Below are 23,624 nucleotides of genomic sequence, written 5' to 3'. Positions count from 1 at the left end.
TGGACTGGGAAACGATTAACAACTTTCTACTGACAGTTTCTCTCTGCCCCCCACATCTGCTTGAAAAAGGTGGCCTAAAGGTAAGTGAGGGAGCTCCTGGCACCATAACAACATAATTTTTTGGGGGGATGATGTTGTTATAGTGCCCAGATTGTTCCTTTAAGTGTTCAGCTTTTTGTGCTGATATTTTTTTCATATGAATAGCAATTCTACAAAAGTAAAGATATCCCCTGGACTGCAAGGAAGGGGAGGCATGACTGCTGCCCTGCAGTAAGGCGGTGGGAATATAAAAGATACATTGTTGCCTATATGGTGGGATATAAGAAGGAGAGCAGAGGGGTGGGACTCACCAGTGCAGAAGGAGCAGTCTGGAACAGTTTCCCGCCCGCCCTCCCCAATTTTCCCATGCTATGTGATGGTTTTTGGCTTGTGGTGTTGTTTGTTTCTGTTCTTGTTTTGTCACAGCTATGGCAGAGTTCCTGGCCAGCGCACGTAATGCACGGAAAGGATTTGGGGAGTCGCAGCCTGCTAGGGCTGATGGCCGAAGGCAGGCTGTTTGAACTCTGGATAAAGACTTGGAGTATCTGTCTGTTTGGTAGTCACCCCAACAGCTGACAGGTGGAAATGATGGCTGTGTTAAATTTTAATAAAGCTGTGGCCATTGCCCTTACCCAACAATCAGGTGTCATGTCGTTATTGAGGTAACGGTTTTGGTATTTGGGTCAGCAGTCATGTACTTTATGAGTTTTTAAAGGGACACTATAGTCACCAGAATAACTACAGCTTAATGTAGTTGCTTTGGTGAGTATAATCATTGCCTTCAGGCATATTCATGCAACACTTTTTACATTGCCCCTAGGGACACCTCCAAGAGGCCACTGGAGGTGTTCCTGGCTCAGTGCTGCACAGTAGGCAGCTCTGCCGTTCAGTGTCCCCATGTGAATTTTCCTCATAGAAATGCATTGATTTAATGCTTCTTTATGAGGAGGTGCTGATTGGCCAAAACAGCATTTGGCCCCGCCCCTTGTAAATTTTAGCCAATCCAATGCTAAAAATCAGCAATTCTGATTATGTCACCAAGGGGTTTGGGCCAGTGCCGGCAGACCCGCACGGCGCTGGAAATAAGGTGAGGTTTTCATGCTTTTATGGGGTGTAAAGGGGTGGAGCAAGTGCAAGTTTTGCACTATAGTGTCAGGAATACATGTTTGTGTTCCTGACCCTATAGTGTTCCTTTAATATTCTTGAGCACAAAAACAACCGAGTCTCTGACTATTCTATGTAAACATAATCACCTTCCCCTCCTTAGAAAAATCAAACATACAATGCACTCATGAAAAGATGAACTAATATCTTTGGAAGGCCATATACATACAATTAAAATGACGATCCTCCCTAACTTACTTTACATTTTTCGCATGTTACCTACTCAGATCATTTTTCAAAACTTCGAGAACATACTTGTTTATTTGGAATAAGAAAAAAAAACAAGGATATCATACAAAATATTGCAACACCATCTCTCATGAGGTGGCATTGGAGTTCCCATGTATATAATTATCTTCGAGTAGCAATGCTGGCACAAACAGTAAGCCTATATGCCCCAATGGGCTGACATGGAAAATTTACAAAATGCCACCCAATCAGTGTGGTGGACGCCTAAATGTCTCATGCCCTACCCACCAATTAATTTTCTATCTCCACATGAGATAATCTAATAGGTAAAATAAGGTCCACCAATCTATTCTCCTCACTGGCATAGTTCATATCTCTTCAAGTGATCAAAAAGTGAGCTGCCAAATCACAGTGGATAGTTACGAGTCTCACCCACATCCATCATCCAATATCTGCTTGTCTTCTTTCAATGGCTAGGTTACCTGTTTTCTGCTGTTATTTACTGAGATGTATCTTCACCTATACAATGTACTCTTATTTGAGATGTTCTATAATTCTGTTGGATTTATTATTCGCCCATTTTGTTACTATTGATTATGAACGCACTACAAACTACAAACGTGTCATATACTGTGTGTACTGCATCTCATCTAATTGCATGTTTTAATTTTGTTATCACTGTCTATGTTTACTTAAATTCCTAATAAAATACAATTTAGAAAAAATAAAATCGTACGCTTTATAAAATGTAAGCCCAGGGTTGCCAATTTAATGGACAGGTGCATTCTCATTAGGAATCAATTCTGCCTTCTGGTTACAAGTTTTTAATTTGGCTTCCTAATGGAAAAACTCAGCTATTCAAACCATTAAATGTTAATAGTGTTTAATGTTCAGCAATATATGAAATGAAAACAATTTACTGAGGATTGTCAAATTGTTGTGCTAGGTTATTAACCCCTTAAGGACACATGACGTGTCTGACACGTCATGATTCCCTTTTATTCCAGAAGTTTGGTCCTTAAGGGGTTAAAGCCTAGCGTAGGGGTGCACAACCTTTTTAGAGAGGGGGGCCAGATGACTGACAAATTCTTACCAGCGACCACTGCTATATAATGTCAATTACATGATTAAGCTTGAGATATAGTGAGCCTACACAATTTTGTGTTTACTAACACTGACACTCTACATAAATTTGTTCCTGCATTCACACATGCACGCACACATACACTGTCTGTGGGAGGAAGATGTACTGGCACTATGTTCCCCTGACGATTTGTGTGGACTGGCTTTACTGCTGCTTTTTGAGAGACCCTCTCACTTCCACCTTCTTATTCTCCTGGCCAGCAACAGCAAGGTTTGTTGTTCAGGATTGAGAGATCATCCTGAACAGCTCAAGTCACATTCCTATTCACGTGGCTTGCACTACATGACTGCACAAGAAGGAGCTTCTCAGGACACCATGCATGTGCCAATCATGAGGCAGCAACTCTCTGAAGCCAGGGAGTCACCAGTGCTGCTTGTTAGCCCTCTCCCCCACCCCTAAGCTGACTATTGCCCAGTGACAAGCCACCCTCCTCCACCGTTGCTATACACATGCAGACCAGTCTTCATGCATTCACAGGACTGGATTTGGCCAGAAGCTTGAGCATGTGCAACCCTAGGATAAGGACATAGATAAGGGAGAGGAGATCGAGATTAGTGGCAAATAAATTTAACTATGAGATTTGGTAAAGCCATACTTAAATGCACATATTACACACAGGCTCTCTATATCAATTTGGTAGAGCTGGTCAGTTTGAATGTAGTATGGCTCCTCATTAAGTGTTAATAGTGCTCATATTGTTTGACAAAACTGGAAGTACTGCCCCTGTTGACTTAGTTATATTAACAGAAGAAACCCAAGTATGATCAAATCCACAATAACTTCTTTCTTAATCATTCAATATTTGAGCAAAGCCAATTCCTAGCAACCTGAAATATGCATAACTATATCTTATAGTATATAGAAAACAAATTATTAACCTCTAGTGATCAGGATACACACTTGAAGAAAACACATCAATGAGCTGAACTTATAGCCTCATTAAAACCTTGCAAAGCGGATTCATGGTTTAAATATGCCAATTCAGCATGGGAACATATTTACTATTTAGATTAATCCATCCTGTGGTCTAATTTATTTAAGGTTTGCAAAGTCAGCAGTAGCAATCTTTGAAGATGTCTTGTGAAGAATGAACCAGGTGCAGGTCCATGCTACAAAACTGCAGTGAAAAGCTACATTACACAGGAGGTTGATAAAAAGTGGTTCTTGCAGAACACATCAGCACTATAAACTGGCTTCAGGTCAGCAAATCAACGCATTACCGCAAGGCTTCATTTAAATTCGATATTTTTTTACAGCTGTAATAGGGATGTATTGCGAAATAAACAGCATAATGACACTCACTAATTTTTGATTCAGAAATGTTTTACTGATTCCTGAACATTTTATAGATACAGAGAAATAGATAGATCGTAATAACTAGAGAGTGTGACTAGAGAGTGGGGAATCATGGTTAATTAGTGCACTGGCAAGTGCATTGTTCTCCAACTATAGTTAATCAAGAAAAGAAAGAAGGAAATATCTTGGGTGTCGAGGCTCTATAGCACATCCAATGTCCACAAGATTATAGATCAGATGTCCAGGTAGAAGAAGGAAGGTCTCTGTTTCCTTATAAATCACTAAGTAAAGAAATGACAAACGAATAATAGCAGCTGAGCCCTTTGACATTTAATGGCCAATTGTAGCTCAATTAAAATTATCTGGTGCTGTGAAGCCGTGAATTAGCCCTAATTTATAAAGCTCCAGATTCAGGAAGAAAGAAACAATAAGCATCTATATTGTATATGAGTTTATGAATTGCACATATACAACTCTGTTTTTTGTTTTTTTTTTAATTCTTTATTTTTGTGGGTTTTCAGCAAAGAACTCAAGATACAACATGTGTATAAAATAATAGGATGTAACAAGTTACATATGCAAGGAACATTACGGCATGTCAAGTTGCACAGGTGCTACGTCAACCCAATTTTAATTTTTAGTCTAGTTAGGTTAAGCCCCTTAGTCTGTGCGGAGCAAGTCTGTATTAATGTCAAGGGGTGTTTAGGTGGGAAGCTGGGTATACCCCGCCAAAGGATATGGAGTGCCACGCATTGCCTAGGGTAGGTGCGTCGGGGAAGTTATAATAATGCGGCTTGTAGATACTCATGACCTTTCGCATGCTTTATGTCCAGTCCCTGGCTGTCTGGTGGTTCGCTTCCCTCGCATTGAGGGCCGTTGTCGGGTAAGCAGGGCCGGTGGGGGGGAGGGGGGGAGATTCGCTTAAGTCTTGTCGTGGGCTGTCCGCTTACGGAGCCAGAATGAGATTATATCTCCTAATCAAAAGCAATATAGGCAATATAACAGTAACTTAGAAGGAACATAAAAGGAAAATAAACATTGTAACATGTGAGTAACATAGCAGAGAGTCCCATAGGTGTGTTTAGGAGTTGGTATATGTTAAGGGCCTGCCCGGCCTTCAACTGGGTATTGTAGTGCATATTTGCAAAGTCCTGTATGATGTGTCTTAGAAGTGGGTATCTGCTCGGTTCATGTCGGTAGGTCTGCAGCCCTCTGCAGCGTTCCTCTGGGCATAAAGGGTGTGATGTCCGCGACGTTCCACTGTGGACGGGAGTCCGTGTTGTTCGCCGGCGCTGAAAGGCCCAGTGTTTGGAAGTAGACTGGAGCTTCTGAAACCCTTGTCAGGAGGTGTATCTTACCAGCACGGTCTACCATCAGCTTGTGGGGACCCCATTTATATGGGATGGAGTTCTCTCGGAGGTGCTGCGTGATTTGGTGGAATGATCTGCGCCACATGATAGTATGTCTTGATAAGTCTCTGTATAGCGTTAAGCTTGCGCCTTCGAAGGAGATCGTGGGGGTGTCTCTTGTGGCAGTCATAAGGGCTCCTCGGTCTGAGTCCCGAACTAGTTTAAGCAGCACATCCCGTGGGGCATCCTGTGGTGCTTTTGCGGCCTTAGGGAGACGGAAGCAAGAGTCTATTCCGACCTGTTTCGCCTGCTTTGGGAGCAGCAGCGTGGCTATAAGCCGTCTGCAGTAATGTGATAATTCTCCTGCATTGATTGTTTCAGGTACCCCCCTTATACGCACATTCCGTGCCTTAGCTTTATCTTCCATGCCTGCTAATTGTGCTGTTAATGTGTTGCACTGTTTCTGTAGGGATCCTATGGTTGTTTCTGTAGCAGTTTGTGCTACCTTGGTGCTTCTGACAGCCTCCTCTGTTGAGGTTACCCTGCCTGCAAGCGTGGTAATGTCTCCCCTAATGAGTGCCATATCGGCATCAAACATTGCCCTGATTTCCTGCATCATAGCTTTAATATCAGCTTTTGTGGATGGTGCCAGGTCGCCTAGTTCTGATGTCTGCGGGGGCTGACACTGTACCTTATGATGTGCAGGCAGGGGGTCTGGCATGCTATCTTCGTCCGAGGACTGCGAGGTGTAGGCCTCAGCCGGCGCCATCTTGGTCGGGCGCATGTAAGCGCCGATATCTTTGGATCCGGAGCCCGGATCAGGTCTGTGCTTCTTAGTTTTTTTCCCCATGGTCTGGGGTGAGTAGTTTTCTCCGGACTCCGACGGTTATTTGCCGCAGATGTGGCCGTTTTATTCGGACGGCGCACGGAGCTACAGGGAGTTGCGACCTTCCCGGTCTGAAGCTGGCTCCGCCCCAGCATATACAACTCTGTTAATACTTGTCCCCTGGATGCATGCTGTCTGACTCCTTGGAGTCCTGTCCTGCAGCCCAGCCCCATCACAGGGCGCCAGCCGCGCTGTGTGGTACATAGGGAGCAGGGATATGATGTCATTCATATCCTCGCCCCCTCCACACAGCCTGCGGCAGACACTAGGGTAGGTGCAGTGGCGTAAACATGACCCATGGGGCCCCAGTGCGCAAATTGATCCGTGCCCCCCCCCCCCTCTCGCGCTTACTCTGCGCGGGCCGGGGCCGCAACACATGGCGGCGGGCACCTGGTCGCAGGGGTTGCAGGGCTGTGCACCCCTGCGACCACGGTATGTACGCCAGTGCATGCAGATGCACACACACTTAAAGGACCACTACAGACACCCAGATCACATCAGCTCAATGAAGTAGTCTGGGTGTCAGGTCCCTCTAGTTTTAACCCTGCAGCTGAAAACATAGCAGTTTCAGAGAAACTGCTATGTTTCACCGAGGGTTAATCCAGCCTCTAGTGGATGTCTCACTGACAGCCGCTAGAGGAGCTTCCGCTATTCTAAAACACTGAATGTCCATAAGAAAGCATTGAGTAATGCTTTCCTATGGGCGGTTTGAATGCGTGCGCGGCAAGAGCATTCGGAGCTGAGAGGCGGAGGGATCCCCAGCGCCAAGGGAGTCCGGCGCTAGAGAAAGGTAAGTGCTGAAGACACACACACACACTCTCACGAACAGATGCATACACACCAGCTAACAGACACACACATTTACTGACAGACACACTCAGCGACAGACAGACATACACACTCACTTACAAAACATACACTCTCACTGACAAACACACACTCACTAACAGACATCAAACAGACTCACTAATACACACACAAACACACTCAGTAAGAGACACACAGTAACACACTCACTGACACTCACTAGCAGACACACTCACTGACACACTAGCAGACACACACACTGACACTCACTAGCAGACACACACACTGACACTAGCAGACACACTCACTGACACTAGCAGACACACTCACTGACACTAGCAGACACACTCACTGACACTAGCAGACACACTCACTGACACTCATTAGCAGACGCACTCACTGACACTAGCAGACACACTCACTGACACTAGCAGACACACACACTGACACTAGCAGACACACACACTGACACTCACTAGCAGACACACACACTGACACTCACTAGCAGACACACTCACTGACACTCACTAGCAGACACACTCACTGACACTCACTAGCAGACACACACACACTGACACTCACACTCACTAGCAGACACACTCACTGACACTCACTAGCAGACACACTCACTGACACTAGCAGACACACACACTGACACTAGCAGACACACACACACACTAACACTCACACTAACACATGTTTTTTTTTTTTATTTAATCCCCCAGCCTCCTTACCTTTTGGAGTGCTGAAGGGATTCCCTGGGGTCCAGTGGTGCTGCTGGGCTCCTGGGCGGGCGGGTAGGCAGGCTGGCCGATCGCCCGGTTCTGCGGGCGCGCGAGGGAGCACTCTCCCATGTGTGCTTCCTCTTCAGCTCCCTCGCGCACCGCGTAGGGATGCCGGCGCCGGAAGATGACGTCGTCTTTTGGCTCCGGTATCAGTATGCGGCGCGCGAGGGAGCTGAAGAGGAAGCACACATGGGAGAGTGCTCCCTCGCGCGCCCGCAGAACCGGGCGCTCGGCCACGCTACTATAGGTCGTCGGTTGGAGGGGAGCGCAGTGCGCTTCCCTCCTTCCGGTCAGCCTGATTTTGCCCCCCCAGGGCCGGTGTGCCCTAAGGCGGCCACCTGGGCCGCCTTATGGTAGCGCCGGCCCTGCCTGGAAGGTAAGTAAAACTAGTTTTACACTTTTTATTATAGTTAGTGCATTCACTAAGCTTAGGACATGGGACATTTAGGGATAATGTTAGGGTTCAAATTAGGGACTTGTTCATATTTAGTGATATTTCACATTAGGAAAATATCACTAAATTGTGCTTTTTCACACTTTATTTTAACCCTTACCCCAAGGGTTAGGGTAAGAATAGTGTGAGTGAGGTTAGAATCACTTACCTAACCCTAATTGAACCCTCACTTAACCCTAAATTTCCCATGTCCTAAGCTTAGTGAATGCACTAACTATAATGAAAGTGTAAAACTAGTTTTACTTACCTACCTGCACCTTGCTGAGGAGTAGCAGGAGTGCTAGCACGTATGTGCAGCACAGGATCCAGCTGATTCCCCTCACCGGAAGTGATGAGGGTAGGGGAATTTGATAGAACAGGCGCAATGTCCAGTTAATAAATACATTATTCTTACTTATATGCCTTCAGGAACCTCCATAGATCTCAATGCAGTACTCTTGTGCATGCAGTACCGCAGTGAAATCGGATCCAGCGGAAGAAGATGGTCGCGCTCATGAGGGACAGATTTAGGTAAGTAGAACTCACCTTTACTTGCACCCATCCTCCTGCGGCGATGTCACTGTCAAAGGTCTTTGCGAATTGTGCAATGTCCTCAGTCGGTGACAGTGCCGCTTTAAGAAATACATATTTCAATCACTTGTAAGCTTAATAATGGGAAAATGCAAAAAAAATTCTTAGCAACACAAGCATTTTTAAGTTGGAGTATACTCAGTTATTCTAAGGTAAATAGCCACAGCTCTGGGTAGTGGTTGTGGTGCTACAAGTCACTTTAACACTAATTATATGTGTATATTTTCTGCAACATAGTAATTATAGTTGAATAAAGCAAAAATACTGAAATATTCTTCACCAATAAATTCAACAATCTGCGAATATTAGAGTATAATGAGCTTGTTATTTACTGTACCTAAACAGTTGATTGACAAAAGAATGGCAATTTTTAGGCCAAACTAGCCAAGCTGGCTAAATTGCAGAATTTTAGAATTGCCATCTGAACCATTTCTCACTTGAGTGCCAAAGCAGTTTTTAGGTTTTTGCAGTTATGTCATTTAAAAACCAGTATCTGTGCTTATTCTGTGAGTTTCCTTTCCAGGTTATTCCTTTTTTTCAGCAGTTCCTACATTTTTTTACTAAATACATTTAATTAGCAAATACATTTTTGTGTGTGATTTTCCTCAGCAATGGTGAGATCACCCAGCGTGTTCAATCTGCAATGAATGGCTTAATGTGAGTTAATTAACATGAAAATCTGCCTCACTCAAAATCCTCAGATTGTAAACTTGTTTGGGCAGGGCTTTCTTCACCACTAAGTATTCCTTTTCTATAACTGAAAAGGCACCGCAAAATATGTTGTAATATGCAATATAATAATAATAATAATATAACTTTGAGTCACTACTCCCTTTCTTTCCCTTGTAACCTGTATGCTGTGTTCATCCAATAAGATATCTTGTCATCAGGAATCGCAGTAAGTAGATATGCCCTCACCTGCGGCAAAATAGGTGGGGGCGTCAACTAGGATAAAAACCTTCCTTAAAGTAATATTGATCCTCATTAGTTTTTTTTTTTTCTATTCACAACTGCCACATGATAAACTCTCTTGCTTCCAGAGGGCAAATAGTACTTCAAATTATCGTTTGCTTCCATCCTGCTGGATGCGTTAATTCTAGGTTTAGTTTCAAACTGATATGTTGTACATATTCTACATCCCATACTTTGAATAGGATTTGGATGCAAAAAGCACTGGTTTTAAACCAGACTTTGAATGCTTATGATCGAATGACACAGATTCGGTTGGATCGCCCTTATTCCAGTCAGTATTGGCATTAGTAAATATGAGAATTGCCAGTCCAGTTGGAAGGCGGCTATTTTCACAGAATATATGTGTGTAACTGTCTTCTTTTAGCAATAGAAGCACAAGTTTATCCTGTACAAGTAGGTGCAGCACAGTCCTGAAATCAGGCAGGGGGAGCGCTTTATTCAAACATAACTAGCAAGCAACATTATAATGTAAGTCTTAAATGTTCAAGCCACGTACTGTAGAGCACAGAATTATTGTCCTGGCTTGTTTAGGCTTGAATAAAGATAAAGAGAAGCTGTAGCATTTCCATTGAATAAAACAGAATCCTTTATCTAAACAGAGACTGCTGAAACCTGGCTTACAATAAGCAGCCTTGCTGTACATTTGACAGCTCTGGAAGCAAATACCCTGGTCTTCAGATGGCCGGTTAAAATGATTATGGCACAACACTTGTTGGGTATATGAATATAACATCAATATTATTAGGCCACTCTTTTAGAATAAAACAGGGAGCCAGTATATATATTAATAGAGCAAGTGGGTATTACTAAATATTTTACAACACTATTTCATTTCCTTTCTTTGTAAGCTTTAAAATGCTGGTTGATCATTATTATTAAAGGCACACTATTGTCACCAGAACCACTGCAGCTTAATGTAGTGGTTCTGGTGTCAATAGCATGTCCCTGGAGTTTTAGCAATGTAAAAACTGCCTTTTCACAATTTGGACAACGTGCTGATTGAAATTTGGACGAAAGAACAAGTCTAATGTTTATTTTACTCTTATAGTGTTCCCTTAACTGAAAATCATCTGTACTTCATAAAAAAATATTTCTGTTTGTCTGTTATCGGCCTTTCGCGGTTTCTTTATTTCTACATCTCAGCCTATTTGTAATTGCTTGTTGATATAAATGTGACCAATGGCAATTCCCCTGATATTTATGCAGATTAATGGTTAGCATATGTTCTTAAAGGGGCACTACTGGCATGAAAACAACTTCAGTGAAATTAAGTTGTTTTGGTGCCAGGAGGCCCCCGGGGGGGACTCTTAACTCAAGGGGTTAAACTGTTCTTGAACTTTTTCAGGGGCGATGTCCACTCCCCCTAGGCGAGAGAGGAGAGCTGACTCTCTCAGTCAATCAGTGACTCCCCATTTGCAAAACTGGCTTGGGAAAGGTATTGTTCTTTTCAAGCCATTTTTGTAAATGGGGAGTCACTGATTAGCTGAGAGGGTCAGCGACCCTACCTGACCGCACCCCGCGCTTCAATAAAGTGACATTTCAGGCGCTGGATGCCGCCTGTGGGGGAGTGGACATCACTGCTGGAGGCGAGAACAGTTTAACACCTTGAAGTTTAATTCCACTGAGGGGCATCCTGGCACTAAACAACTTCATTTAGAAGAAGTGTTTTGGTGCCTAGACTGTCCCTTTAATGCTCTACAAATCAAGCTCTCTCAGCTTAGAAAAAGAAAGCTCCATTAAAGGGACACTGTAGGCACCCAGACCACTTCAGCTAGTTGAAGTGGTCTGGGTGCAAACTCCCATCACCCTTAACCCTGAGCATGTAATTATTGTAGTTATTATAAACTGCAATAATTACCTGCTAGGGTTAACTCCTCTAGTTGCTGTCTACCAGACAGCCAGTAGAGGGACTTCCGGGTGGATAGGCGACTTTTGGTCGCCTAAACAACGCTGGATGTCCTCACGCTATGCAAGAGTACTTCCAGCGGCACCGAAATCCCTATAGGTAAGCATTGACTAATGCTTTCCTATAGGGAAATCCTAATGCGAGGGCAGGCCATTGGCACTCATGACGTCGGCGGGGAAGGAGCATGGGCGGAGCTGAGCCAGCGCCGAGGGACATAGACGCTGGATCCAGGAAAGTGACAGATGGGTACTCAAACCTTCAGTACCACGGGGGAGATGGGCTTGACAGAGGGGGGAGCTATAGTGCCAGGAAAATTTGTTTGTTTTCATGGCACTATAGTTTCCCTTTAACCCCTTAAGGACACATGACGTGTCTGACATGTCATGATTCCCTTTTATTTCAGAAGTTTGGTCTTTAAGGGGTTAAGAAAGTAATGGCAATTAAAAACAAAGTTCAAAAATAAAATACAAAATTTTGTCATCTGAAACATTAGTTCATTCACAAATGTAATCTATTTTAAAAAGAAAAATACAAGCGCCCGAACAGGGACTTGAACCCTGGACCCTCAGATTAAAAGTCTGATGCTCTACCGACTGAGCTATCCGGGCTCATGTTTTCACTTGTGAGGTCACATGACTCACTCAGTGCACAGCGTACGGACTACTTTGTTTCCCCTGAAATTCCACAAATACCACATGCCCACACTCCGTGTTTACCAAAATATGTCCCAGGTTATTACTGAATTACTAACGGAATTAGAAGTACCTTTTAAGAATTTCTTAAACCAAATAATACGAAGTAAATATAGGTTATAAATACATTTATATGGACTACATTGTTACATATGTACAGTATATAGAACTTAATATCCATGAATAACAAGTTAAAAACAACATAACTTAAGTCCACATTGCTACAGAAATAATACAGGTTTTATTTTTTTATTATTATTATTATTATTATTATTATTATTATTATTATTATTATTATGTTTTACTTCTCCTAAATCTGAATGTGTGTATATTTTTATTTCATGAGGTTTAGCTGCATAATGTTTATAAAATAACTTCTGTACAACTGGTACAAAAAACATGGGTTCAAATTATGTTTTTTATTTTCTAGTGTTTTGAAATTAAAGTGTTAATGTGCTTAATTTGTAAAGTGTGAATTATGTTGATATGAAAAATATTGGTCAAAAAGAGAGGGGAAAAGTCGGACTTGTTTTTAATTTCTACAGACAGTGATAGTTGTCAAGTAAGCACAATTCATTACTTTAAAATCAAAAGAACATGTTATGCCTAATTGTCAGCTGTGTTCTTAGGCTAACTTACGGACATCTTGGCTGGTAGGCAGGAATCTGTTAAAGGCAACATTAATTCAATAAACAGAACACATTCACAAACTAACTGTGAGTGAGGTGTAAAAAAGGTATATTTTAAGAGCCCGGATAGCTCAGTCGGTAGAGCATCAGACTTTTAATCTGAGGGTCCAGGGTTCAAGTCCCTGTTCGGGCGAATAATTTTACATATTATACTACATGTAACAAAAATTCTGTGGAAATATATCAACCACTGTGGAATAGCTGATCTTTGTGTAGCAAAGAGGCAGATAATACAACTATGAAATCCTGCTTTTGAAAATAACCCTGCTAAGGAAGAAATTACTCAGAATGTAAACGTGCACAGCCAGATTTCTCTGATCTAAAAAAAATATATTAAGAGCCCGGATAGCTCAAGTAAAAATATACACAAATTCAGATTTAGGAGATCTAAAACATAATAATAATAATAAAAAAATAAAACCTGTATTATTTCTGTAGCAATGTGGACTTAAGATATGTTGTTTTTAACTTGTTATTCATGGATATTAAGTTCTATAGTCCATATAAATGTATTTATAACCTATATTTACTTCGTATTATTTGGTTTAAGAAATTCTTAAAAGGTACTTCTAATTCCGTTAGTAATTCAGTAATAACCTGGGACATATTTTGGTAAACACGGAGTGTGGGCATGTGGTATTTGTGGAATTTCAGGGGAAACAAAGTAGTCTGTACGCTGTGCACTGAGTGAGTCATGTGACCTCACAAGTAAAAACATGAGCCCGGATAGCTCAGTCGGTAGAGCATCAGACTTTTAATCTGAGGGTCCAGGGTTCAAGTCCCTGTTCGGGCGTACATTTTTAAAAGTAAAAACATTAAGTTCTACTTATGAAAAAGGAAGGAATAGCTTGAAGTAGAACTGCCATTTGCCCCTGTACAAGAAATGCATCTTTTGCAATGCAGGAAGCAAAAAAAACAACAACTGTCAATTCATGCTTTATAAAATCACCCTGCTATTGTGATTTACCACAGTCATGTTTGACTGACCAGATAAATGACTGTGGATAGTTAGGACATGTTTTGTTAAGTACTGTGCAAGTGGTAATTTGCATTTTAGTGAAAAAATAAAATAAAGAAATAGTCCATGCAGAGTATACTGCCTGAAACATATGACAATATTTTTGAATGTGTAAGCCCGGATAGCTCAGTCGGTAGAGCATCAGACTTTTAATCTGAGGGTCCAGGGTTCAAGTCCCTGTTCGGGCGTGTTTTTTTTCCCCTTTAATATTAAGTATACAATTCAGGATATTTCAGAAGGCAATAATAGTTTTTTTAAGTGTATTATAAACGTGGAAATTATTATTTTGTTTAGCAAAAAATGCTAGAGGAAAAAACTTCATATATAACTATTTTTTATTATTTTTGAATTCATTTGTCAATTAATCCCTTATAAGGATGAAGCTTATTTTATTTTTTTAACTTAAGAACTAAAACAATTTTTGCTATTTTTCCATGTGTGTGTTCAATAGCAATTTCCCATTGCAGTAAAATACTTTTTTCCAGTCTTTTTTTTATTTTAAATGGCAAATTGAAGATGGGTTTAATATACTACTTAAAAGGACACTTTGCCAATCACAAGAGTTATGTGGTTGCCACTCTAATGCATAAAATGATATGTTAATCGTAAGGAAGCTCTGTGATTCAATTATTTGATATATTAAAGGGACACTTTTGCTTAATGAACAGTTTTGATGTATAGATCATGCACCTGCAGTCTCACTGCTCAATTCTCTGCCATTTAGGAGTTAAATCACTTTGTTTATACAGCCCTATCCACACCTTCTTTCATGTGACTTGCACAACCTTTCTAAACACTTCTTATAAAGAGTCATCTAATGTTCACACTTCCTTATTAGAAATTCTGTTTAATTTAGAATTTATCTCCTGCAGTGTTAATAGCTTGTTAGACCCTGCAGGAGCCTCCCGTATGTGATTAAAGTTCAATTTACAGAGAGGAGATAAAAAGTAAATTACATCTGATTGAAAATAAAACCTTTTTGTTTCCATGCAGTCTGTGTAAGTCACAGCCAGGGGAGGTGTGGCTAGGGCTGCATAAACAGAAACAAAAGTGATTTAACTCCTAAATGGCAGAGAATGGAGTAGTGAGACTGCAGGGGCATGATCTATACACCAAAACTGCTTTATTGAGCTAAAGTTGTTTTGGTGACTATAGTGTCCCTTTAAGCTAAGATTCTAGACAACAATGGTAAGAAATATATATAGAACATTTTTTTTTTATTATTTTTTATTTTTGTTGGGATTGACCTTTTGAAGCAATCAGGTCATTAGCCCTACAAGAACCCAAGAGATCCAAACTTAAATCATTGTAGATAGTTTGTGGTTTTAAAACTTTTAATATTGAACACTGATGATTGAGCATGAGGCGTTTTTCAGCACTAACTGATTTGTAGACAGTGACAGGTGTTCCTGAAAAGCAATGGCCTTACACTGGCAGGAGTTTAAAATATTTATAGTTCTGTAACATATTGACAAAAACTGTAAAATGCTCCAAAAGTTTATAATTTTCTATTCTATTCTAACACTTTTTTAGACTACATTCTGTTATTGGCTTGGAGGTTACACATGAGTTTCTTTTTAACAGGTTCTCTGAAGCAGCTTAAAGGAACACTATAGTCACCAGAACCACTATAGCTTTGTTTTCAGAGAAAAGGCAGAGTTTACATTGCTGTCTAGTTACACCTTTAGTGGCAGTCATTTAGACTGCCATTAAATAAGCTTCCTGTGTCAGTGCTGCACAGGGTGAAGCACTGCTGTTCGTCGTCTTCAAGCTCTGCATGGAGGCGCTGAATGTGCCCCATAGAGATGCAACGATTCAATGCTTCCCTATGAGAAGATGCTGATTGTCCCAGTGCAGCACTGGATTGACTGAGATCATCAAACCTAATAAAACAGTTAGAAATTATATTTATTGTTCTGTAGTTTACATTCCTTTTCTATCTTCATAAAACAGAGCTACAGGGCTCGGGATCATCTTGAGTAATTTGTGGAAAATACTCTGTTTGGGTAAAGACTTACACTTGCTCTGTCTTTTCCTCATTGGAAAACATTGAGAGTCTAGTGCACATGTGCAGCATAATGCCACACTGCGCCAACCAGATGGCTTCTGTGAGCCCATCTGATTAAAAAATTGGGTTGTACTGTGCAATTTGGACAGAAGCACACTGGAGTGACAGCCACTGGAGACATTTAAAGCCTGCACTGTAATGCTTGCAGGGACATGGCACCCATACCACGTCATATAGATGAAGTGATCTGGGTGCCTATAGTGTGTGTGTGGTGAACACCACTAAAACCACTGAAAGACTATAGCACTCCCCTGGTCCTCTGTTCCTCCTCTCCTCCATATGAGCCCAGCAGGTGCTATCTCCTCCTGTTCACAAACTACTTCCCGAACCAGAGCGTACCGAACATGTCAGAGGGACTTATCTAAGTTCACCCTGGAACTCTTGCTCGGCCACCCATACAGCATTGTCCCTGTTTACTTGCCCCTTCGTTTTCACTTCTTTCCCAATACCCCAGGGGAGCGAGCTACAATCTTGGGAGGAACAATCACTACCTATAAGCCAGGTGGAGCACCCCCTTCCAGATCCCATTAAAGGACCGGCAAATACCTATAGTCACCTGGAACTACTTCGACATTAGACCACGCTAGCGGTCGGTCTAAACTTTCACAGCGTGCATTTCTCCAAACCTCTATGTATCAGAGTGCTATTTTGACAGATTGGGGGCTCCACTGAGAGCTATCCAGGGATATATGATTTGTAGGGGTTTACCGTATGTTTTCAGGGTTTTATGTATGCGGCTCTCTGTATCTGGGAGATGATTTACTGACCAAGCTTTGATTTAATTATTCGCAGACACAGAGACGCCTTGGCGGGATCTATGTGTAAGGAATGGAGACCTATTGCCGGGGGTCTGAGCATAAAAGGCTGCATTCTGAGCAATAAATACAGATTACTCCCAGAACTATGTCTCGTCTGGTTACTGGGGGGAACAGAGCTATATTCACCAATGGTTCCAGTCTGGTTGAGAGGAGAGTTTAGCGGAGGTAACCAGTTGGCTTACCGGTGGTCCGCTACAGTGTCCCTTTACCTCTCTTCTTCTATCATCTTCTGCATATTCCCCAACACTGTGTAATAGTACACGCAGACGAGACAACAAAGGATGTGTATGGTCATTTGTAACTTAGAGGTTAATTCACCAAAAGTCCTCTATCAAAAATATACTAATAGCCGCAGGGACCCTCTTCTATAAGCCCTTGTGAAAATCCTGCTTTTTGAGTGTCACTATCTATTGCTTATCTGCCTCATTACTTATTTTAGCACTGGTACAGTGCTTGAACACCCCTATGTCAGAGATTTTAACAGTAGGCATATGGTATGCAAGAGACAGCTCAAATGCAAGCAGAAAGCTTTCTCAAACAGCAAGCTGTGTAGAAATATATGTGACAGAATTGTAATGGGGTTTCATTCCAGAATAGAATCGAAGTGTCACTCAAACTGAACTCAATTACCCACCTCCCACAATAACCCAAGAAGCCCTGCTTTAGTTTAAGCTTGGCTATCTTAAATGCTTAAGAACTTATGATACGCTTTCATACTTAAGTTATCATAAGAAGAAACAATGTCTTTTGGCTGCATTGTATTCATAAAACATGAGTGCATTTAAAATCTGCTTTAAGATGCTCTGAAGAGTTCTTTTTATTGAAATAAAAATAAAACTGTTCAGTTATTTCTAACATGTTATAGTCAAGGTTTTTAACTTTTCAAGTTCAAATCATATTGTACAGATGTCTAAGGGAGTTCTAAAAAAATAGGATATGTAATCGGTATCTAGCAATACAGCAATAATAAGCATGCCTATTATTTGATATAATAGGGCCATACCCAATATCTTATGTACATATTAAACACTGCTGAAAAGTTAATGATTTTAGAGTTTGTAACATACACATTTTTGTTGTCATGTAAAATTACAATTATTTATACATCACTAACATAATATGCAGCCTTACACAATAGGTAAACAAGGTAAACATTTAACCTCTTAAAAGGAAGCTATAGTGCTATAAATACAAAGTTCTATTCCATGAAAAAAGGTTTCCTATAGTGCCCTCTCGCTCTTGCCCCAGCCACGAGCAGAAAGAGTTAAAAACCCTTCTGTCACTTACCTGATTCCAGCGATGACGTCCCTTGGCACTGGGTCGGCACTGCCTCGCTCCTTCTCACCTGACGTCAGCCGATGTCGGGGCCCTAATGCGCATGTGAGGCAACCCCCGCAATCGCATTTGAATCAGTGCTTACCTGTGGGGTTTTAGCTGACGCTGGATGTCCTCATGAAGAGCGTGAGGATGTCCAGCATCAGATAGGCAACCAAAGGTATCTTAATGACCTAAAATAGCCTCTTGTGGCTGTCTGGTAGACAGCCACTAGTGGTGGAGTTAACCCTACAATGTGATTATTGCAGTTTATCCCTGCACCCAGACCACTTCAATGAGCTGAAGTGGTCTTGGTGCCTATAGTGTCCCATTAAGGGTGGAGTCAAATGTATAAGTTCTGAACCAATACAAATGCTTAATGCTAACTGTTAGCCCACACAGTGGGATAAATAAAATAAATTAAACTATTTTCAAAAAAAGACAGTGATTGCAGCCCATTTTTGCTAATTTTTTTCTGTATACATGTACATATTTATATCAAAATACAAAAAGTTGATATTCATTATTTTGATATTGCTATTTCGTTTTATTAATTATATGTTGGGGATCTGTTTGACCCAGGCAGTCCCGCTGCAGTAAATCTAGCAATCCAGACGGTCATGGTCATGTGATTTTGATGTAATTGTGATCAGATGACTTGGATTGCCGGGATTAGCTGCAGGGGGACTGCCTCAGTTGTCAGGCAGTCCCCCTGATCGGATCGTGCATGGTGGTTAAGAATGTGAATCGGAGAGCGGCCCGATCGTTAAGGCATGTAATGCTACCCTAATGGCATTAAAGTTCTGCTTTTGTAGGATGGCATAGCACGCCTTCACATCGGGCTAGGGTTAGTTCAACAAAACATGTATGACACATACGGGAACAGTAGAGTTTACAAGCAATTGAAATCGTTGCTTTTTTTTTTTCTTGATCATTACAACAGGGCTATACAGTATTGCCATACCTAAACAAGCATTCAATGAACATTGGGTAAATAGGGGTAAAACAGCACAACTGGAACACCACCATGTTACTTAATAAAAAGGCAGGGTGTCAGTATTAAATGCTCTGCATTATGAGAAAGAGGTCTACATGCAACTCAATAATGCCTCTGCTTACACTCATTTAAACATTCATTCAAAGTTGTAGCTGAATGAGAATAGAGGTTAGTGATTTTTTTTTTATTGCTTTTATATAACTTAAATGTAAAATGCAATGTTTTAGTATGCATTGGCATTGCGTGAGTTGGCAAATTTGGCTTTGAGCGAGGGTGTCATCAAAAAAAGCTTTTCAAAGGTCCAGAAGAACCTGGACAATATGAGTAAGACAGCCAGTTGTAGCTCAATGAGAATAGAGGTTAGTGAATTTTTTTTGCAGCCTTTAGTTCTATGGTTGCTTTTATATAACTTAAATTCTAAGCATACCTTGACTTTGTTCAAGAGGGCAAGATGGACTGTTGGGAATGTATGGATCACATTTTTTTTATATATTTTAGCATACTACTTTGCTATGATGTGCTTCAGAAGTAGTGCATCTTGCATCCTGGAAAAAACTATTGAACCAAAATATTTTTCATGTTTGAGTCCCAGTTCTACTTCCAAAGGAGTGGGAATGCTATCGGTGCTAAATGTATGCATTCCTTCAAAAACCTATATTTGGTGAGTTGGTGGAAGGATTCCAACATCTTTCAATATAGCCTCGGAATATAGTTTAGTAATCACATATTTTTTTACAAGAGATTTATTGACTGTCTTATTTTATTTCAGTATGGTACTGATACTAGTTGAATCAGTTCATTTCATAGTTAAACAGTAATGACTCCAATATTGTATTTGTCTTCGGTGTAGGAAAAGAGCATTATTTTTTGTGGATTTAATTTAGAGTCATGAAGGTGACCTGATTGTTACTTGTGGTGTCTATAAGAGTGTACAGGGCATTCAGTTCCAGGTGCAAGGTCTAGTCATCCGTGGTATTTAGTTTCAGGAATTCCAACTGAGCAGTTGGTGCATTTACTAAGCTTAAAATATTTCTATAACATTAAAATGAAGAATTAGGGTAAATATCAATGATGCATATAAACTTTGCTTACATTGCTAGGTACTATTTGTAATGCAATAAATGCAATCTCTTGTATTTAGATTTCATGGATTTAAATCACGATTCTAGACACTGATAATGATTATCTAGCTACAAGGAGTGAAAATTCATCTTTTTTATCTACAGGTTTCAAAGTGTTTTAATAAATAAATCAAGTAACTGTACTATATAATTTAAATTTTTTGAATATTGCATTGCTTTTTTCATAAATGAAATGACTTTATAAATAGCACTTGGGCCAGATCCTATTGTATTTGGTAGAAATACATTTTGAATTAAGATGTGTCCAAAATGAATGTCACTTAGTTGCTAGCTTGACATATGAGCTTGTGGTCTTCCTCTGCTACAGCTCTAGTTATTAGTGTCAAGTCATTCTCACTCAGGAAAGTCAACAGCTGAAAAGGTACAAAGTCTAAATTACAATCATTTTAGGACCTGCAGCTTGACTGAAAAAAATAAGCCTTTGCAATCAATATCTAATGATGTTTAACCCAGTCATTGTTTGAAGGGCATCTGAACCAATGATCCAGCCTGACAATTAGTTTTACAGTGAGTGTAGAAAACTCTTTCAGTATTGTTGAAATAACACTGACAGTGCTTGTTACTGTATTATAAATGCAAAGGATATGACAAAATAAGGTAACTTATTAAAACAAAACATAAATATACCACATTAAAAAATAAAATTAAAAAAAATAAAAACACAATTCTGTCTTCTTGACAATCTCAGCCAATCCAATGCTTTTGTACAGGAAATGGCTGAGATCACCAAATCGGATAATGTCAGTCAAGGAGGCAGATCAAGGGCAGAGCCAGCACCAGCTGACTGGAATAAAGCTAAGATTTTATTATATTTAGGGTGGTGTTCCATTACTCATTGTTTTGCACAGGATGCCCAGTTTTCATCAGTGGACAATGATTTATATTTCACTGACCAAGACAGACCGCCAATACTCAGCAGTGGTGAAAGCCTTGATGCTGCTGAAAACATAGTGGTAACTGTATTTCCCTGACTTCTGTGTTTTTTTCTGCTTAATATATGACATTCTAGGCAATTTCATATATTGCAAGATAGGGTTCCAGAGGTCTGGGGCGGCATATGCCAGCACCATGCATTCTCTCCATAGGAATGCCATGGATGATTATGCACCACTTCAAGAAAAGATAGTGAAGTAAAATAACTTGGTTTTTTTTTATTCCTTATTCACTATAGGCACCCAGACCACTTCAGCTTAATGGAGTGGTCTGGGTGCCTGGTCCAGCTAGGTTTAACCCTTTTTGCTGTAAACATAGCAGTTTCATAGGAACTGCTATGTTTATCTATGGGTTAATCCAGCCCCTAGTGGCTGTCTCATTGACAGCCGCTAGAGGCGCTTCCGCGCTTCTCACTGTGATTTTCAGAGAGAAGACGCCAGCGTCCATAGGAGAGCATTGAGAATGCTTTCCAATGGACTGGCTGAATGCGCGCGCGGCTCTTGCCGCGCATGCGCATTCAGCCAGGGACGTCAGAAGAGGGAGGAGAGTACCAGCGCCGAAGGAGACCGGCGCTGGAAAAAAGGTAAGGGATTAAGCCCTTCCTCACCCTTCAGCCCGGCGGGAGGGAGACCCTGAGGGTGGAGGCACCCTCAGGGCAATATAGTGCCAGGAAAACGAGTATGTTTTCCTGGCACTATAGTGGTCCTTTAATGTGGTGAAGAATAGTATGGAGGGAACAATAGGCTACAAGGAGAGAAATCTAGATAAACAGGTTATAGAAAAAGGTTTCAGGGAGAATAAGGAGGTTAGTGCATATCAACCTGGTTCTCCAAGCGGTCTAACAGAATCTGACACTTCATCAAAATGTTAGACATCACATCTCTAAATTACAGCACAATATTTACATACAATATAGTCCATAATATTTCTCACTGCACAGGCTCTTAGTAATGCAGAACTAATGAGATCCAATTCCGATTCATAACTGTTGTTAATGATATGATCAGCGCCCCCCTGTGTATGTTTATATTCAATTGGAGCACATTTATCATTTGACCTTTTTATGGTGTTTGTCAAAAAAGAAAATGTGTCTCTCAGCATACAGCATACATGGGTGCCTGGTAACACATTTCATAAAGTGACTTGGACACAGTGACAGCTGCAATTTATCAACATAAATTACTGTACTTAGCTGAAGAGTTCTTGTCATCTGACTACAGTGAACTCCTAAAATTGGCTGCTGCCCTCTTCAATGAGTATCTTATTTTTTTTAAATTCGATATGTCCATAGATAAAAGACAACCAGCTCAAATAAAGAAGAGGAAATAATCAGGTTCTTTGTAACTGTAGAAAGGCTGGCACACAGCATTGTATTCTATGCACTGCTCTATGGCTGGAATATACTTAAGACCTGTTACAATAATGATTCATTTAGGGAATAGAAAAAAAAAAACCTCTAGTCATAGTAATGCTAGTATCGTACAAATCCTTTAAATTAAAATTCTCCATATATTCTTTTGACAATTCTTTCCTCTAAGTACATGGATGACGGATTCAGAAATTGTGTTTTAGTATTTTGTGTAATTTCTTTAGTATAAGTATCTTTCTAAGATTTCCGTTAACATTGTTTTAATAATGACAATGATGGACAATTTAGCAAGTACTCAAGCATATTTGCATAACTACTGAATGCAGCAAGTATTTAAAGGAATCCTTCCCCCACCAAAAATTGTAAGTGGTTTTCCACTTAAGGACCCATGATGGAACAATTCAGTCATGCAGTATATTACCAGTAGGGACTATTTTCCTCTTGGTAACTGCGAGCCCCAGGTAACATCTGATACATATGGCTCTTCTCTGTCAGCTGGGGCAATTTTTAGTGTCCTCAGACTTCTTGATGAGCTGCATGCAGTGCTGAAAGTCAGCACAGCATGCAGCTCCTTAAATTAAATAGGCATTTAAAAGCCTATAACTAGATCATGATGTGAGCAGGTTAAATTCCTGCTGATACCAAGATGACCCAGGTATTAATCAACACTCCCGCCCCAGCATCATTACAGAGAGTGCGCATGGGAGCAGAGAGAAACTGCAGAAAGATTAGAGAGGAGATCCACTGGACATCAGGGAAAGATCCACTCAGCTCTCCCAAAGGTAGGGAGGCTGGGTGGATTTAAATTAATATAAAAATAGCAATTTGTGAGTGTGTAAGAAAATGTGTGTGTCAACGCTCCAAGGCAAGGCGCCACTATGCTTTGAAGGGACAAGTCTCTCCTTCTATCAGGATCTCACTAGGTCCACACTACAATGTAGAAGATCCCTAAATACAGTAACAAGCCACCTGAGAACATCCGTTGTGGAATACTACTGGAGATCATCCAGGTTCCTAGTGGCC

At 40.8% G+C, this 23,624-nt stretch overlaps 1 protein-coding gene and 4 non-coding genes across 5 annotated transcripts in view; 3 read left to right on the top strand and 2 right to left on the bottom strand.

Moving 5' to 3' along the window:
• Positions 1 to 23,624, bottom strand: part of TPK1 (thiamin pyrophosphokinase 1) — a 601,906-nt gene that overhangs the window by 5,398 nt on the left and 572,884 nt on the right. The window lies entirely within an intron of this gene.
• TRNAK-UUU (transfer RNA lysine (anticodon UUU)) lies at positions 12,097 to 12,169 on the bottom strand. The gene has a single exon. It is a non-coding gene; the product is annotated as a tRNA-Lys (tRNA).
• Positions 13,003 to 13,075, top strand: TRNAK-UUU (transfer RNA lysine (anticodon UUU)). Its single transcript has one exon. It is a non-coding gene; the product is annotated as a tRNA-Lys (tRNA).
• On the top strand, positions 13,663 to 13,735 carry TRNAK-UUU (transfer RNA lysine (anticodon UUU)). Its single transcript has one exon. It is a non-coding gene; the product is annotated as a tRNA-Lys (tRNA).
• Positions 14,076 to 14,148, top strand: TRNAK-UUU (transfer RNA lysine (anticodon UUU)). Its single transcript has one exon. It is a non-coding gene; the product is annotated as a tRNA-Lys (tRNA).

The sequence above is a fragment of the Pelobates fuscus genome, chromosome 4, assembly GCF_036172605.1.
Source record: "Pelobates fuscus isolate aPelFus1 chromosome 4, aPelFus1.pri, whole genome shotgun sequence".
NCBI classification, from domain to species: domain Eukaryota; kingdom Metazoa; phylum Chordata; class Amphibia; order Anura; family Pelobatidae; genus Pelobates; species Pelobates fuscus.
Note: the sequence above shows the minus strand (reverse complement) of the source record. Positions and strands in the feature narration are given on the sequence as shown.